This window comes from Ceratotherium simum, chromosome 33 (assembly GCF_057802395.1).
Source record: "Ceratotherium simum simum isolate JZ-2026a chromosome 33, ASM5780239v1, whole genome shotgun sequence".
In the NCBI taxonomy this organism is placed as follows: Eukaryota; Metazoa; Chordata; class Mammalia; order Perissodactyla; family Rhinocerotidae; genus Ceratotherium; species Ceratotherium simum.
In genome coordinates this window covers 24,281,131-24,301,116 of record NC_141932.1, presented here as the reverse complement: position 1 = coordinate 24,301,116, position 19,986 = coordinate 24,281,131, and the positions used below count along the sequence as shown (strand labels likewise).

The window sequence follows — 19,986 nt, the reverse complement described above, 5'->3', positions numbered from 1 at the left end:
ATGGGCCATTGTCCCACACATAGTGCAAAGCCCTAACACTTTGGTTAAATTCCTGAAAATTATTGGTAAAAAGGGACAGCTCTATCCCTAACACTGTTGAAAAACTGCAGTTAAACCACTCAGCACCCATAATGTCTTTTAGGCTTATTTGGGTTCTGGAGGCAACATAATCCTCATTTACAAATTTTACTTAATCTCACTGATGTTGTTACTTACAAATTATCCCACCTTGAATAGGGCCCCCTCCAACAAAAGGCTCCAGAATCCATTCAAATTAAAATCAACAGTCACTGCTCTTAGTGCCCTCAGAGACTCCTTCACTGTAGAGGCTGTAGCAACCTCCTCGCATGCCTCTGGAGTCTCTGAACCACCTATGATGGCCACAAGTTGCCCATGGGCTTATGATGCAAGAAACTGCCCTTTTTGGCCCTGTAGTATACACATCATTAGAGTAACAACTAGCTGGCCATATGCTGAGATCTCTTGGAAATAGAGGTTTTCACAGACCCTGAGCCTGGGACCCTCTGAACCCAGCTGTCCATTATGCCATCATGGAATCATGGAATCATTGCTTCATGGAATTATGCAATCATTGAAGCAGCACTCCACAAGGTCAGCACAGGTATTGAGGCCTCCTTGATGCATCCTATAGGATGGAGCCAAACCTGAGTCCTCTGGAATATTCCACCTGCAAGGAGTGGGCTCTCCTATCCTTAGTCTCTTGCCTGTGTCATGGTGCTAGAGGAGGTCACCTCTTCCCCAGGCCCCCAGACTACCTGGGAAGGCCCTTGGGACTAACTGAGTAAACAGCAATGCGAGTTCACAGACTGTATGGACAGCACTGCCACTGCTATAGGGGATGGAGCTCAGTGGAATGTTGCTGCTTTCCATTCCTTAACTAGGATGTCCCTGATAAAGGATGGGATCCAAGGGCCAGCACAAGTGGTCAAACTTTAGGAAGTCATCTTAGCACGGAACGTCCTAGCCAGCAAATGGCCCTATCTGCATATTTTTCCAAACTCTTGGGCCTAAGAGTTTCCCATCCTTAAGGGTAAAGAACTCTGGGAATCTCTCACCTCACAGATACTCAAAATATAAATCAAAGCCGCACACGTCTCTACATACAGTAAGGCTACAATACAAGGCCTCACCAGGATACTCCTTATTCCCTTCAGAGTTCCAGACATTACTGACAGTGACCAAGGCACACATTTCACTTCTCAAAATACACAATGCTGGGCCCCTGGGAAAAGCATTCAGTGGAGCTTTCATCTCCCAATAGGTCCTAGGCAGCTGGTTTAATTAAGAGACATAATAGCTTCAAATAGCTCCCTCTTAAATGCCAGTCCGGCAAAAGGACCCCAAACGTGTCTCTCTTTTGTCCCAAGTCTTAATCTCTCTTAATTTAAGGCCCCTTGGCTGACTCACATTTCACGGAAATTTTATGAAACCGCCCTATCACCATGTCCTATATTAAAGAAGGATCTATCTTGCCCTCCATGTGTATGAAGACTCATCACACATGAGGCCCTGTAATAATGTCTCCCTCTATCTTTACGGATTTTCAATCCTGCTGCCATTTCATAAAGGCTGGAGATCACATCGAGGGCGCATACTCTCCTGGCACCATTAATCATAGATTATCATGAGCCAGACATGTGTCCACTTGGTATGTGATCCATGTGAGCTTGAACTTTCCCTACCCAAGAAACTTTCCCCAAAATTTGGGTTATAAGGGGCTGAAAATTAATCTGGGCTCTCCTCCTGATCCCCTCCAGGAAATTAAAACTAGTGCTCCGGGCTATTCCCATAGACAGAGTGGACTACCAAGAAGGGAGATAGAAAACTCCACTTAGTAAATGAAAATCATATTCAGAGATAATAAAATCAACAGCATATCCCATAACGATGAAACCAAATGAATCCTCTTTGGTGATAATAGATACCAGAGGAAAATCAGTATCAGTTGGCAAAAGCCTGTCAAGTGAAACTGCACACCATTCTGTTGGCTATTGGTCTTGTTGCTACTGGTCTGGGTGCTCGCATCGGTTTGCAATCTGGAGGCCCAAACCCTCCAAGGAAGCCATTTTTGAACCAAACATGGCAAATGCTGAGGCCATTTGAGTGTAGCTAATACAAGCCCTACAGCCCAAAGGCCCTGTTGGCTTGCCCACCAGCAATCACACCAGCACTTAAAACAAAAGACCCATAATGACAGGCAACGTTGAAGGGTCTGCCTACACGCTAGTGCCAGGACTCCAATCTCAGCTACAGATATCTTAAGTGGAAATCAGTCTAAAATCTTATTGACCACATGCACCCAAATCAGACTACATGACCTAAAACCCATTTGCAGCAAATCCCCTCTCATTACTTATCTGGGCAAAACCTTGGACAGCCAGGAACTCTGAGATTCAGCTACCATCAATGGGGCTTCAACTGTGCCAGTCATGGCCCAGCTACTTTGGTCCACCTATAGCAACATCAAAAACACTGGCAACACTTTTGCTAACTGTGCACCAACAAAGCCCCTTGAATTAAAAGATATCTGTTAAAGAGAGCTCCAACACTGCCTTCAAGTTTTACAAATGGCTCAAAACCTATATATAACCAGAGAGCACAAAGGCATAACCCAAAGCAAACCCAACGGATGGCTACATGGGAGGGGTTCCCTGGGCCTGCACCAGAGATAACTTCACCTCAGGCACTGAGACCAGCTCCCCCTCGACACCCATGGGGTGCCTCTCCCAAGGTCTGACAAATTGGACACAGGACATTTACTGCTTTTCTTCCTTTTACATCATATATTCTGTTACATTTCCTGAGCTTGCTGTTTGCTCAGCCCATGATTCTGTTATACTTCCTGCTCTAAGTTTCTATCCCCATGAATCTGAAACTACCCTAATCCACTGTAAACCCTATTGGGTCAAAAACAGTGTCTCTTCAATGCCTCTCTCACTCTACCTGCTAACACCCCCACATTCCTACACTTAAAGGGAAGTCTTGTAGAAGTTACTATCTGTGCCACTATTAAAATTAATGGAGACTACTGTTTCCCCCAGGAAGCAACAATTAACGGAGATTATTGTTGCCCCCAAGAAGTAACTGCTTCACATCAATCCACCCCTAAACCCCCTAGGAAGAGGACCTTCCATTCGCTGGCACCTTCTCCTACTGCCCCTCCCCCTCCAGCTTTCCACCACAACCTCCCACCCTGCATCACCAACCTTGAACACCACAACTTGGTGGTTACAGGTCAGCCTACAAGGATTTCATATATTTCTACTTGTTTTCCTCTCATAATAAAATGTTTTCTTCACTGTTTTATACGATGGCATTTGCCCTATTCCCTAGAAGTCTCATCCACCATTTGAGCCATCCAAATATCCCAAATAATTGAACTCACAACTGATGTAAAGAGATCAAGGGGTCAATTATAATATAATATTTCACAAGCGCTGTCTTGACTCAGTTTTGTAGTCATGGCTAAAAACTCTTAATGCCCTTTACAGGCAGTTTGCTAAAATCCCACCCAACTACTTGCCTTATCAGGCTCCAACACTCCTGGGTTATAATACGCATCTACCCAACAGCCAGAGCCTCCCAGATGTTTAACCTAAGGATGGCCCGTTCTTCCTTGGGCCCACGGAATTACACAAAATATCCAGTCCCTAGGAAGCCCACAAAACCTAGCTAACCCCACCCCACTTGCTATACATAAGTGGCCTCCTACAGTTCCAGTTTGTTCCTGGGTGCAACTCCCTGTGTGGCCTTACGTGGCAGCCTTCTGGTGTTCGCAGCTGTAAGTAACAAAGTTCCATCTTTCACCTACTCAAGCGTCTTTATGTTGTTTCCTACCATCAAAAGAATCTTGAAATCTTATACAACAGAGCCAGCTTTGTTCTTTTGCAGGTGGATATCTAGTCCTCCCAGCACCATTTGTTGAAAAGACAATTCTTTCCCCCATTGAATTATCTTGAAACTCTTGCTGAAAATCAATTAACCACAAATGTGAGAGTTTATTTCTGGACTTTCAATTCTATTCCATTGATCTATATGTCTATCCTTATATCAGTCTCATGTTGTCTTGATTACTATAGCTTTGAAATAAGTTGTGAAATGGGAAATTGTGACACCTCCAACTTTGCCCTTCTTTTTTGAGGTTGTTTGGGCTATCTGAATTTTCGTATGAAATTTAGAATCATCTTATTAATTTCTGCAAAGGAGCCAGCTGGGATTCTGACAGAAATTACAGTGAACTTGTAGATCAGCTTGGGGAGTACTGTCATCTTAGCAATATTAAGTCTTCCAATGCATAAACATGGGATGTCATTCCTTTATTTAGGTCTTTAACTTCTTATAAGAATATTTTGTAGTTTTCAGTATACAAATCTTAGACTTCTTTTGTTAAATTTATTTCTAAATATATTATTCTTCTTGATACTATCATAAATAAAATTCTTTCCTTAAATTCATTTTCAGATTATTAACTGCTACTGGATAAAAATTCATTTTTGCATATTTATCTTGCATCCTGCAACCTTGCTGACCCCATTTATTAGCTCTAATAGTTTTTTTTGTAGATTCCTTAGGATTTTCCATAGAAAAGATTATATCATCTGCAAATAGAGGTAGTGTTACTTCTTCCTTTCTAGTGTGGGTGCCTTTTATTTCTATTTCTTGCATAACTGCCCAGGCTAAAACCTTAAGAACAATGTTAAATAGAAATGGTGAGAGCAGACATCCTCATATTCTTTCCGATCTGAGGAAAGGCATTCAGTTTTTAACCATTAAATAAGACACTCTAGCTATGGGTTTTTCATAGATGCCCTTTATCAGGTCAAGTTGCCTTCTATTCCTAGTTTGGTGAGTATTCTCATCATGAAAGGGCACTGGATTTTGTCAATGGTTTTTCTGCATCTATTGAGATGATTATGACTTTTACCCCTTATTCTATTAATATGATATATATATATATATTTCCCAAATGTTAAACCAACATTACATTCCTGACATAAATCTCACTTAGTTATAGTACATAATCCTTTTTATATTTGCTGGATTCTGTTTGCTAGCATTCCTTGAGGATTTTTTGCATCTATAATCACAAGAGATATTGGTCTGTGATCTTCTCTTTTTGTAATGTCTTGTTTGGTTTTGGATTCAGGCTGACACTGGTCTCACAGACTTCACTGGGAAGTGTTCTCTCTTTTATTTTCTGAAGAGTTTGTGAAAGAATGGTGTTAATTCTTCTTTAAATGTCTGATAGAATTCACCAGTGAAGGTACCTACACCTCAGCTTTTCTATGTGAGAAGTTTCTTGATTATAATATCACTAACTTTGTTGCAAGCCTAATTAGATTTTTAAATTTATTCTTAAGTCAGAAGCTTCAGTAATTTGTGTCTAAGAATTTGTCTATTCATTTAAATTATCAAATTTATTGGCATACATATGTTGATAGTATTTCCTTATAATACTTATTTTGGTTAGATTGGTTGTGATATGCCCTTTCATTCCTGATATTAGTAATTTAACTATTCTCTCTTCACTTTTCAGTTTAGTGGAAGTTTGTCTGTCCTGTTGATCTTTTCAAACAACCAAGTTTATGGTTTTGTTGATTTTTCCCTACTGTTTCTCTATTCCCTAGTTTATTTATCTTCAACTCCAATCTTTATTATTTCCTTCCTTCTCCTTGCTTTGGGTTTAATTTGCTAGTTTCCTGAGGCAGAGGTTTAAATTATTGCTTGAGATTTTTCTCCTCTTGGAAGTTTGCAGCTATAAATTTCCCTCTAAGCAATCCTTTAGCTGCATCCCAAGTTTTGGTATATAATGTTTTTGTTTTCCTTCATATCAAAGTATTTCCTAATTTCTCTTGTGATTTCTCCATTGACTCATTTGTTATTATGAATGTGTTTTTTTTTTTTTTTTTTTTTTTTTTTAAAGATTTTGTTTATTTTATTTTTTCCCCCCAAAGCCCCAGTGGATAGTTGTGTGTCATAGCTGCACATCCTTCTAGTTGCTGTATGTGGGACTCGGCCTCAGGATGAACGGAGAAGTGGTGCCTCGACGCGCACCCGGGATCCGAACCCGGGCCACTAGCATCGCAGCGCGCGCACTTAACCACCAAGCCACAGGGCCGGCCCTGAATGTGTTGTTTAATGCGGATATATTTGTGAATTTCTCAAATTTTTTTCTATTGCTAATTTCTAATTTAATTCCCTATGGTCAGAAAATATGCTGTTATTACTTCAATTCTTTTAAATGATTTGAGGCTCATTTTACGGCTAGCATATGGCCTATTCTGGAGAATGTCTCATGTACAGTTAACAAGAATGTATATTCTGCAATTTCGGATGAAATGTTCTATAGATGTCTGTTAGCTCTAGATAGTTTAGAATGTTGTTCAAGTTCTCTATATCCTTTTTTATTTTTTGTCTAGTTGTTCTATCAATTATTGAAGTGGAGTTACAAAGTCCCCAGCTATTATTGTTGAATTGTCTATTTTCCCTGAAATACTTCCATTTTTATTTCATGTATTTTAGAGCCCTGTTAGTAGCTGTTATACCTTCCTGACATTCTGACTCTTTTATCATGGTTAGATGTCCTTCTTTATCTAATAACAGTATTTGTCTTAAAGTTTATTTTTTTGTGTGTGTGTGAGGAGGACTAGCCCTGAGCTAACATCCGATGCCAATCGTCCCCTTTTTTCTTGAGGAAGAGTGGCCCTGAGCTAACGTCTGTGCCCATCTTCCTCCACTTTATATGGGACGCTGCCACAGCATGGCTTGCCAAGCAGTGCATCGGTGTGCACCTGTGATCCGAACCTGTGAACCCCGGGCCGCCAAAGCAGAGCGCATGCACTTAACCGCTTGCGCCACCAGGCCGGCCCCATTAAAGTCTATTTTGTCTGATATTAATATAGCCAGTCCAGCTTGCTTAAGGTTGCAGTTTGCACTGTGTATCTTTTTTCCCATCCTTTTACAGTTTCAACCTATTAGTGTCTTTGAATCTAAAGTGTATCTCCTGTAGATAGTGTAGAGCTGCATCTTTTTATTTTTAAAATTCAGTTAGAAAATCTCTGCCTTTTGATTGGATTGTCTAACCCTTTCACTTTTAATATTATTATTGATATGGTTGAATATGTCTGCCATTTTGCTACTGGTTTTCTATATGTCTCATTACTACTTTGTTCCTCAGTTTCTCCTTTTTTACCACCTTTTGTCTAAAGTGGATATATTCTAGCGCGTCAGTTTAATTCCTTTAATGATTTTTAAAACTATATATTTTTAAATGATTTTCTAATGATTGCTCTTAGGTAATCATTACAATATCCATCTTCTGAGACTCTACTTCAGATGTATACTAACTTAATTCCAGTGTGGGGGCAAGTCTTTAATTTGCTTTCATGTTCAAAAAATAGCTTTGCTGGATACAGGATTTTTGTTTTTTGCTTTCAGCACTTTAAATATGTTGTCACACTGCCTTCTAGCCTCTATGACTCCCGATGAGAAGTCAGCTGTTAATCTTATTGTGGTTCACTTGTATGCGATGAGTCATTTTTCCTTACTACTTTCAAGATTATCTATTTTTGGCTTTCAACATTTTGACTATGATGTCTCTGGGTGTACATCTCTGCATTTATCCTACTTGGTGTTCATTAAACTTACTGGATGGCTAGATCAGTGGTTTTCATCAGATCTGAAAGTTTTTCAGCCATTATTTCTTTGAATTTTTTTCATTCAAATGTAAAATCTAAGCTTGCTACCTTATAATCGGGTCTTAATATCAAGATTGTTTTGGTTTTTGCTTTAATTTCATTAATCATTCACTCAATTCTTGTTTTATTCTTCCTGGTTTTCCTGTTCCATGTGTTTTATGAAGTTCTGAATTTCTGATTTAAGTGTTGTTTCTTATTTATAAAAGCCTTTTTGATATTAACTCATACCAGAAGATTATGTTACTTTTCCTCTGTTTTCATGTTTGGTTTTGTACAGAGTATTTTAGTAGCTAAAAATGGTTTGATTCTCATTTTCTGTTTTCTTTTAGTAATTTTTAGTAGCTTTGCATATATATTTCTTACCATTTTCTGTTGATTTTTTAACGTCTTAGATTTTTCTATCCCAGCATAACAGGTATTATTAAAGAAGGATGTGAAGTTTTGGGTAGTTTAATAGAATTTCTAGTCCAAGGGCATTTTCTTCTTTGATTATATGATGTGCAATGTTCTTAGTAAATAGTCTCTTTTTTGGAGTGGGATTTTGTATGAGTTTTGACCAATCACAAAGTTAGAAAGCACAGGCCCCCAAGATTGCCCTCACTCTGACACCAACTGCAAGCTCCCAAAACCAACTAAGGGCAACTGACACAAACTGAGAGCTCCCTAAACCACCCTCAGGTTCAATAATTGATGACAAGGACTCACAGAACTTGCAGAAAGCTATTACACTCATAGTTACAGTTTAAAGGAAAAGGATACAGATTAAAAGCAACTAAGGGAAGAAGCACATAGGGCAGAGTCCAGGAGAAATACCAAACATGGAGCTTCCATGTCGTCTTCCTATAGAGTCAGGATGTATTACCTCCTGGCATCAATGTGTGACAAAATGCATGAAGTACTGCCAACCATGGAAGGTCACCGGAGCCTCAATTTTCAGAGTTTTTATGGGGGCTCCATAAGTGGGAATGACTGATTAATTGACTATGTGGTTGATGTCAGTCTCCAGGTCAACTGGTACCATGTGAACCAAAGCCCCCACTCTAGGTCACATTGTTGTCCTTTTGTGCGTGGCCAGCCCCTACCCTAAGACTATACAGGTGTGGCCAGTTCCCATTCTAAATCACATTGTTAGACTATACTGTGTGACCTAAGGCCTCCAGGCAAACAAAGACACCAATCAGGCATCATATTTCAAGGGCCTGGAGATTATCTCCCAAAAGCCTAGAAACAAGACCAGGCCTCTCTTTGGACAAGGCCAAATTCTTCACTGTACACATTCTGTCTCTTCTGATTCTGTGACACTTTTTTGGTTCTGAAGAGCACTTAGTTTCCATCACTTGATTCCTTCTTTCCTTTCACCATCAGCCCCTAAGGCATGCTTTTTCTTTTCATGTTGCTTTCCCTCTCCTCCAGAAGTGCTCACTTCCTAAGACTGCCACATTTCATCTCACCATTTTCAAGAATCTTCCTTTTAACTCCCCAAAAGGCAATGCTCTAATCCAACAGGCTCAGTCATGTTAATATTTCCCCACTCAAGGGGGAACTCTGTCTTCCTGGGGATTAAGTTATCCATTTTCCAACATTGGCAGCACTGCAATACATCCCTTTTTTCAAAGTCTCTGCCTGACTCTGCAGTTTGGGGTGGACACCAGAGCTAGGTCTGCCTGTTTTGGGTATGCATTTCTCCACTTACATAAAAACCGAAGTTTATAGTAACATCTAGCTCTGAATTAGGCCATAGGTGTAGGCTGTTACATGCAGTTTTAATTGTTCTCTTTGTTCATTTGTATGGTTTTTAAAGGATATGTGGGGAGATATAGATTTAGGTATCCTATGGGAACCTTCAGAAGCCCTCCTTATTTTTAAAAATTCCTTCATAATACTAGCGAGAAAATCCAGTGAAAATTAGTAAAGTTTAAAAATTGACCCAAATATTTGGAAATTTTGTATTTGATAAAAGTGGCATCTCATATCACTCGGGAATATATGGACCTTTAAAAAGGTGATGATGGGATAAGTAGATAGTCATATGAAAAATCATGAAATTGCACTACTTCTCACAACACATCAGATTAAGTTTCAGATGGGGCCGAGAGAGAAATGTAAAAATTGAAATCATGTAAGTACAAGAAGAAACAATGCCTGGATTTTTCTGAAATTAGGAGTTGGAGAAATTTACCTAGCCATGAGACAAATATACAGGTCATAAGAGAAAGATGGATATTTAACTACAAAAAATTTATTTTAATTGAATGGAAAAACACCGTAAGTAAAAGAAAAGGGTAAATGACAACATGGGAAAAGGCATTTGGAACTTATATTACAGAGAAAGGAGTAACATAAATAATATATCAAACAGCTTTAAAAACAGGAATGGACAGTTCACAGAAAAACAAATGCAAATACACTAAAGTATATAAGGAGATGCTCAACCTTGCTCATTATGACAGAAATGCTAATTAAAATTACACTGAAAGACCAATAACATTGGAAAATACCCCAAAGTTTGACAGTACAGTCTGTGGGAGGACCCGTGGGAAAACCAGCACCAAAATGTTGCTTGAGTGAATGTACAACCTCAAAGGAGGAGGATTTAGCAGTAACTAGGAAATTACAGAAGCATTTATCCATTGATCCAGGTATTCCATTCCTAGCAATTCCTTTCAAAAATAAGCTGGCAACATTTCCAAAAGATAAATGCCACTGAACTTTGTTTCTTATTTATATATTTGTTGATTTTTCTTTTCTTAATTTTTAGAATACTTCCATATTTTGTTGTTTCCCTATAGAAAATCATATTATCTGCTCATCAATTTCCTGTTGCTTTTCAATGGTTAGACTTTTTACCATTTTTCCCCTTAGTCTTACTGCAGTGCCTACAATGTGAAGTAAACATTGAACAGAAGTGGGGATAGTGAGTGCATCACTCTTTTTTCCTTATTTTTATTTAAGAGCACACTTTTTAAGACAATTTTATTGAGATTTAATTCACATGCCATAAAATTCACCCTTTTAAGTGTACGATTCATTGGCTTTTAGTATGTTCAGAGTCCATCACCATAATCAATTTTAGAACATTTTCATTACCTCAAAAGAAATCCTGCACTCATTAGTCATCACTCCTCCAGACTACTTTCCACAGCAGCTGCACAAATACACACTCATGCTTTCTTATAGTATTGTATACTATATACTTTCTTATATATTTTAAAAGGTGCAATAAACTATAAAATAGAAAACAATAGCTACTTATAGGTAGAAAGTAAGGCTATGGGGGAAGAGACATAGAATTAAACATTATTTTGCATATTTGACTTTGGGGCCATGTAAATACTTTACATAATTATAGGTCAAAATTATAATTTTAAAAGACCAATCTCTAAAAAGTGAAAGTGAAACAAACAAATCGGTGATTCCAATTGGTGGCTTAACCTCTCAAGAGGAACTATTCCAAATGACTTTAAAATACAGCAATTTTATTGCATCTCCCTAGTGGGATACACCCTAAAGAGCAAAAAGATTGTAATAAACAAACAAAATCGAAAAACTGTTTTCAGTAATCAAATCATTGATCGGTCTTATTATTCTGAGTATTCTTCATAAAGTGTGGAATAAATCAGGATTTTTGTCCTTTTTCTGTTCCAGGCTCACATCCAGGATACCACATTACATTGAGTCATCATGTCTCTTTAGGCTCCTCGGGGCTGTGAAAGTTTATTTTTTAATCTTTAAAAAAATACCTATATATTAGCTTTGTAAAGCCATAGAAACAATGAACAACCCAGTAACAATGAAGATCCTAGCAACTAGACTATAGTCTTGAAATACCATTTCCCATTAACATAAAGGAGTCTGAATCAGGAAATGTATGAGAGTCTAGAACAGAGTAATAATGGTCTCTTAGCCAAATCTAGCCCACTGCTTGCTTTTGTTTTTGTTTTCAACATTAAGTTAATACAATTCAAGTACTCTGGGTACCTGCAATGAGACCAGTCCTATTTGGGGCATTACTCAGCCAATGACCTCACCAACAGGATAAAAATGCATAAGAATAAAATAACACATAATAAAATGAGCCTTCTGCTTCTCCTTTTCTCTCAAATTTAACTCCAAATAAATTCCATCTATCCATTTCATTTGTTTTCCTGAACAAATCATCAAGTTTATAAGAGGCCTTTTCACATACAAGGTGAGGCTCTTATTTGAGATATTAACCAGAAATCTGACAACTGCTTTGGAAACAGTAATAGCATTTCTCTCCCATGGGTGTTCCAGGGAATTTGATTTCCATTAAGTGTGTGTGAGAAGGTGTGCATGTGGGAGGTGTTTACTTAAAAATTGGAGCTGACACCTATTCTTTGTAAAAACTAAACCGTCTCTATTAGCATCCACTAAATTAGATATCAAATTTCACCTTTTAAACTCTGCTCCTATTTGGTAGGCCCACTGCCTGTGTTTGGAAATAAAGTTTCACAGGAACTCAGCCACATGCCTTTGTTTACAGATTATATGCGGCTGCTTTCACTCTACAACAAAGCTGAGTAGTCGCAACTCAGACTCTGAGACCCACAAGCCTAAAATATTAACTACCTGGCCCTTTCCAGAAAAGTCTGTCAACTCTTTTTTTTTTTAATAACAGTTTTTGAGGAATAAGAGAAGTTTTTGTTTTTTGTTTTCTTTTGAGGAAGATTGACTCTGCGCTAACATCTGTTGCCAATCTTCCTCTTTTTCTTTTATCTCCCCAAAGCCCCAGTACATAGTTGTACGTCCTAATTGTAGAGCTGTAGCTCTTCTATGTGGGACGCTGCCTCAGCATGGCTTGAGGAGTGGTGAGTAGGTCTGTGCCCAGGATCCGAACCTGCGAACTCCAGGCTGCCGAGACAGAACACGTGAACTTAACTGCTATACCACCAGGCCAGCCCCTGTCAACTCTTGACTAAAAAGATATACTGAAAACCAAGACAGCTATCAAAGACTACTAGGACCAAGTCAAAAGGACCCATAGCCAAACTGAATAGGCTCCAACTGGTCAAATATAGAAAAATGCTAATTTAAGTCCACAGAAATAGAACAACTGCAATAGATTGAAACATGTAAATTTATCAAAATCCATACATTCATAATGATAGTAAAACATAAAAATCACTGGTCCCCAGGAGAGGATGCTAGCAAACCATTATTTCATTATTGTTCATTATTTCCTCAGTTTGAAAACTTAAAAATTAAGAGAAAGAATCTGTCCTGCTTCCCTGGAACAGTCTGTACCTCAGTATAACCAGGTGATGAAGGGAATTTTCACTTTAGAGAAGTACTCCAATTATCAAGATAAGAATTAATGAATTAGCATATAACTATTTAGCAACCATTAATGAAATAACAGCAAACATCACAAAAAGAGATACGCAGACATTATGTACTTCTTAATGGAAGTATATATTACCATCAATGAAGTCATTTTGCCAAAAAAAAAAAAAAAAGAAGTAAGAAACATGAACTTGATCAAGCCTCTAGATATAACTTCTAAGTACAGAAAACACATAAAAATCTGTTAATGATAGCAGACTGTGGGAAGCTGTACAGGACAAATCACTCAGTTTCTTCAACAAATTCATTGCAAGGAAAGAGAGATAGAAAGAAGGAGAATGAGAAACTACAGATTTCTAAAAAGATTTTATTAAAAGACTTATGAACCAATCACAATGCATGGATCTTATTTGGACCTGGATTCAAAGAAACCTTAAAATTAAAAAAAAGTTATTTGTCCTGTGGGGAAATCCAAACAGTAACTGGACATCTGATATTAAGGAAGTATTATTCACTTTTTTTAGGGAGAATAATGGTATTGTGATTAAGCTTTGTAAAAGACTTTTCATCATTCATATATGCGTTGAAATATTTATAGATGAAATGCTACAATGCCTGGTGTTTGCTTCAAAATAATCCTGGGGCGGACAGAGGTATAGATTAAACAAGAATGGTCATGAGTCAATCATTATTGAAGCTGAGCAAAGTGGTACATAGAGGTTCATTGCTATTTTGTCGATTTTTGTACATGTTTGAATTTTTTATAATAAAAAGTTAATGAAAATGCTGATCATGGCTCAGTAAATTGATTTTACCATACATAAAAAATCAGGTAATAACCCTATAGTTTGAAAAACTCTGTTAAGAGCATATTAATAATTTCCTTAAACTTTCCAACAACCAGCAAAATACCTTGACTGAAACATAAAATCAGAAAATATTGGTTAGGAAAGTGATGGTACAGCCTCCTTGAGGGACAATATAGCAAAAATTATTGAAATTTGATGTCCACATGTAAGTTGGCCCAGAAATTAGTATTCACGCTACTGATAAACTCATCAATGAGCTAAATGACATATATACCAAGAATATTTATCCCACCATTGTTTATAATAGCAAAAGACTGACAGCCGTCTGAAAGTTCATTAACAGGGGTCAGTTTTAAAAATTATAGAAGCATGGAATACTGTGCAGCTATAAAAAGTGAGGAAGCCCTTCATATCCTAATATATGTATAGAATTCCCCTGGAAGTACTCAAGAAACTAGACACACTGGTTGCCTCTGAAGTGGGAAAACCACATGACTAGGGGCAAGGCTGAGAGGGCGAATTTGCTGTGTACTCTTCTGAATCTTTTTAATACTTAAGAGGATTATCTCTTAAACAATAAAATTGAAAAGAAAATACTAAAAATAAAGGCTTTCAAATTTCACTCTGAGGGATGTGTTCTATTCCTTCAAAAATCTTGGAAAAAGACTAAGTACGGAGACAGAATTGAAATATTTGCCACATGAATATGTGCACCTCAGATGAAAAGGACGGAAATGGAGTGGAAGAGCCTTTTTGGGTCCATTCCCTCTGCCCCCATTATTCTTTGGAATAGCAAGGCCCAAGGACCAGATCATTAAAAGGATCCAAATGTTCGCCTATCTTGAAAAAACCAGAAAGCGCTTCGGAGATAGAAGAGAAAATAACAACACACCTCGGATAAAACTCTCAGTTGTCCAACAGTTGCTCTTCCCTTGCTCTCTGGTCGCCTGTGTAGGAGAAGGCCATTAGTAGGTAAGGGATAATGAATCCTGAGACACCAAGCCTTTCTTTGAGGCCAGCCTGACTTGTTAGACATCTTCTACTTCCACTCCCTTGAGCTAAAGCAGCCATTCAGCGGAAGGTCAGAGGGAGACTTGGGCAAAGCGGCCCTCTCTGGGCACCACAGGAGGTCGAGAATCCCCAAGGGCTCCCCAGGTGGACTCCTGAGGGGAGAGAGCGGCATCTTACTACCTCGATTTTTCCCTCCTTTCTTCTCAGCCCCCCGAACTTGGGGCTGCTTCTGGCTCTACAATTCTCATTCTGAGATCAGGTCGCGACTTGGAGACACGTTTCTTTATCTGAAATCTTTAGTCTGGGACTCACCTTTCTATCGTCCCACATCGGGAGGGGCCATTTCTAGGGAATCTGGGACCCCGTGGCTACAAGTAGAGGGAGCAGTCAGCCACAGAGACCTCACAACCATAAGCTTCCAGAAACCCTCGAACTCACAAATGGCCTCAGCGTGAGCAATTCTCACCCTACTGTTGCCCGCCCCGTATCGGCTCCTGGCTGGGCACGGTTGAGGAGGGAACAGGGACATAAAGACAGTCAATGACATCGGGGTCACTGGGTCATCGCACAGCTTCACACAACCACTCTCTCGGCTGGAGACACAATTAGCACTTTCTCATGTGGTCACACACTCAAGCATGCAGCCTCACAGACACATCGCGCACACACACGCTGGTGTGCTAACGCCTGAGGCTCCAGACACCGCCGGCCTCCGTCCCAAGCTCAGACACGCCTCACCTCTCGCTTCTCCTGGAATCCGGCCCGGTCTCGGCTGTCGCAACACAGACCAACAAGCCGCGCTCCCTCCGCGCCGCGCCGCTCCACTCGCCCAGCACAACAGCCAAGACAACGCAGAAGAAAGTGACGTGACACCCGGAGGCCTATGGGAAATGTAGTCCAGAACACGGAAGCCGGGAGAGAGCCAGCACCCCAAGCCTCTTGCTTCCTCTCAGCACGGCCATCCTCCGGCGGTGCCAGCCCGCGACCTGCGGGTCCGCGGCTGACTAAGGCGAATCCCCTCGACCCGCGGCAGGCGCGGCTTTGCGGTGCGGCGCTCCATCTCGCCTTCCAGCCGGAAGTTTATTTCCGCCGCGGGGACTTCTGGGACGTGTAGTGCGGCCTGGGAACCCCCGAGGGCGGAGCGGGTAGTCTTGATCTGTCAGCTCGCGGTTAGGCCTGGCTGTCGTGGATGCCGCCGCAGAGTGGTGGAGGCCAGGAGACCTGGCCGGCGTTGGGGAAGATAGAGCGGTGTCTGAGGAGGCTGAAGGAGAGGAATCCTCGGCCCTGACCGCAGCCAGGCCTGGCGGGGAGGAGGGCATAGGAGGGTGACTCTTTACTGCTGGTTTGAAGGCGTTTGCTTCAGCTTGTGACACTGGGGTGTGATTGTGCTGCCGTGCCTGAGACTTTTTATGATTTTTTTTAAATAAAAAAATTTTAAGTGTTTAAAGTATGTAAGTGAGCATAAGTGAGGCCATCTTGTTACATTAAATGGCTCCAGCCACTCCTCCGTGTGACTGCTCGCTGCACGGCACATACTCCAAAAAATTCACATGCTCTCCTGATTCATGGCCTCTATTTAGATATGTACTGTCCAATAGCTTGATAAATTAAAACTTTGTTCTATGAGTTTCTCTCTAGGAACAGGCTGACTGCAGGCAGGAAATACAACTACAAGGTATCCATCACAGCTGACAGAAGAATGGAACAATGTGGTGCCTGGAGAGCAACATCCCTGGACTCCCTCCTTACTGCCCATTTTCCCCATATAACGCCCTCAAGATTCTGTAATCTTTGAAGATGGGTCTTTGAGACATTAGTCACCTGTCTTCTGATTTGCCAGCCAATCTAATTAAACTTTGTTTCTTGATCTCTAACTTGTGATTAATAGGCTCAGATCGTGGTGAGCAGAGCGAGCCCATTGCTCGGTATCAAATTCAGTTTTTGAATATAACATACAAAACGTGCCCAAATCATTAGAGTAAAGCTGGATAAAGTTGCAAACCCGTGTGAGCAGCACCTCAGAAGACCCCTACTGGTCTCCTGTAAAGGTATCCATCATCTGACTTAGAACAACATAGATAAGTTTTGCCTGATTTTGAACTTTTTAAATGTTATCATGTTGAATGTACTTTTTTCCCCTTTGATCTGACTTCTTTCGCCAAATATTCTGTTTGTGAGATTAATCAGTGAAGTTTGTTTATTCTCATTGTTGATGGTATTTGGCTTGTTTTCAGCTTGGGGCTACTAGGAATAGTGCTCTATGAACATTCTTGTCTGTATCTTTTGCTGTGTATATGTACGCATATTGGTTGCATATATACCTAGGAGGGGAATTGCTGGGTCATAGCTTATACATAAGTTTAGCTTCAGTATATATTGCCAGTTTTCCAAAGTGGTTTTCCCAAGTGGTTTTCCAGTTGCAAATCCACCAGCTATGTATTATAGTTCCAGTTGCTCTGCATCCTAAACACATAATATCGTATGTCTTTTCCTTTTTAACCTTTATGGTGGGTGTGTGGTGGTGTTAATTTAAGTTTCCCTGATGTGTCCATTTGTATATCTTCTGTAAAGGGGAGGTACCCAGCCAGCCAGCTTTAGCATTTATTGTGGACAAACGGGAAGAGGACCAAGAGGACCTAGATCCCCGTGCAGAGGTCTGTGCTGTTTGGATTGATGTTGATCCAATGCCTTCAATATTGCCTCTTTCCAGACCTTACCTACTTTAAGAACAAATAGGACTGGAATAAAGGCAAAGGTCTGTCCTTCCCTGAGAGGGACCCAGGGCCACATACGCTGGTCAAGGTATGTTGAGGACTTGACAATGACCAAGGTTGCTAAACGTTTTAAGCCCTTCTGGACATTGGAACATAAGTTTCTGTGGTGCTAGGAATCGCCCTTGGGCATGGTCAAAAAAATTACTTGAAGTGGATTTGGAAGTAATTTTCAGATTGGACAATGGATTGGTATAACTTTATAGGTGGGCTCTTTGGGGGCAATAGCCACTCAAGTGGTTGTCACTGATACTGCTGAATGTATTGTGGGAATAAATGTGTTAATTATAGGTAATAATTCTCTTGATCATAAGGGATGTTCCCAATGGGGAAACGCCATGATTGGAACAGTGGTAGTGGCACAAGTACACAACCTGGAGCCTACTAGACCTCTCGAGTATAATCATGTAGTTACTGTGAAGCAGTATAGGATGCAGGCGAAGGGAGATAGGGGGAGTGGAAGAGGTCAGAGGTCACTATACTGATCAAGGAGCTAATGGAGGCAGAGGTGCTTAAAGAAACCATGTCACATATTAGCCCTCAGTGGCCGGTGGAAAAAGACAATGTTATTTGGCACTTGACTGTGGACTACCATGAGCTCAATGTGACAGTAGTCTTTCTCACACACCGTTCCAATTTTAACAATCACGGAGTCCATAGTGCACACTGAAAGTGTCTGTTTTGCAGTCGTGGACATTGCTAATGCCTTCTCAGCATCCCATTGCATCCTGAAGATCAGAGCCAATTTGCCTTCACAAAGTTCTAATTACCTTTATTTTATCATGTTGCCACAGGCTGCCTAAACATTACTGGTGGATAGGCTGAGACCTAGAAAAGGCTGAAATATCACCAGAGGTGTCCTGGTACCATTACATTGATGGCATTATTCTGATTGGAAGGGCTAAGGATAACATACAGACTGCCTTTCATAAGATGAGTCAGTATCTGAACCAGGGCTGGAAGATTAACATCCCAACAAGATACAGGGGCTAACCACTCAAGTAAGCTTCTTGGGAACCATGTGGGCTGATGATGCCCAGAGAAAAAGCCCTGGGTTTGTTAAAGAAAAACTGTTGGCTTTAAAACCTCTAACAAACAAAAATGAGGCACAACATCTGACAGGCTTGTTTGGGTGTTGGAGGAACTTCATACCTCACATGAGGATCCAGCTGCACTCATTACATAAAATCACTCAAAAGGGGCACTGGCCAACCACGGGCCCTAGAAACTATCCAACAACGTATAGTTTCCACCTCCACTCTGCCAGTCATCCCTAACAAGCCTTTTGAACTGCAAGTGTCAGTGACTGACACTTATGCAGACTGGAGCCTGTGGCAAAGAGATGTGGCCACTAGGCAATGGCATCCCCTGGGGTTTTGGACATAGCACATACCTGCCACCATCAACCAATATATTAGTTTCCTGGGGCTGCCATAACAAAGTACCACAAACTAGATGGCTTAAAACAACAGAAATTTGTTGTCTCATGGTTCTGAAGACAAGAAGTCCGAAATCAGGGCAGGACCATACTTTCTCTGAAGGCTCTAGGGGAGGATCCTTCTTGGCCTTTTCCTTGTTTCTGGTGGTTGCTAGCAATTCTTGGCATTCCTTGGCTTGTAGACCCATCATTCCAATCTGTGCCTCTGTCATTACATCACATTCTTCTCATGTGGCTGTGTCTCCATGTCCAAATTTCCCTTTTTTTATAAGGACACCAGTCATGTTGCATTTAGGGCCCACCTAATCCAGTATGACCTCATCTTAACTTGATTATATCTGCAAAGACTGTATTCCCGAATAAGTCATATTCTCTGGTTCCAGGTGGCCATGAATTTTGGGGGGCCACTATTCAACCTAGTACATCAAATATACTCCATGGGAGAGACAATTATTGGCTTATTATTGGTCGCTTGATGCCGAGAGACCAACAAAGCAACAGCAGGGTATGTTACACCCTGACATCCCTATTATGGGTTAGAAATGAGAACACCAACAAAGTAAGTATTGCGTACCAAGCGTCCATTTTAAGTGGAAGTGGTGTAGTCAGGAGGAAGCAAACTGGTCATTCATGGCATCTCACATCTCCATGAATAAGTGAGGAGTCACCCCCCAGCTGCAGCTATGTCAGATGCAGTGTCTGTGCCAGCACCTTGGGCTTCTTGAGAGCTTCAGTACGCTCAGATTCCTGAGTATTCCTGGGCCTGGTTCAAGAACATATCAGCGAATTAAAGGCAGACGGGATGTAGTGGGCCGCTGCTGCTGTGCCGCCTCAAAGAAAACTGCTTAGAGCCGTGCATGGAAAAGAGAACTCTGCTTGAGGGGAGGAGCTGCAGGCGGTGGTGCTTCCCCTGGAAAATATCCCCTGAAATGCAC

General features: G+C 40.5%; 1 protein-coding gene across 3 annotated transcripts in view; it reads right to left on the bottom strand.

Annotated features, from left to right (window-relative positions):
* LOC106803420 (uncharacterized) overlaps positions 1-15,897 on the bottom strand; it is a 39,499-nt gene extending 23,602 nt beyond the window's left edge. For 2 of the 3 annotated variants that reach the window (XM_014794754.2, XM_087422095.1), the window contains exons 1-2: positions 15,581-15,896; positions 14,724-14,778 (exon numbers count right to left, since the gene is read on the bottom strand). The gene's annotated coding sequence lies outside the window, so the exon portion shown is untranslated. Of the gene's footprint in view, positions 1-14,723; positions 14,779-15,580 lie in introns of all 3 variants that reach the window. The other variant, XM_087422094.1, reaches the window with a different exon arrangement.
* Between the last annotated feature and the right edge of the window lie 4,089 nt (positions 15,898-19,986).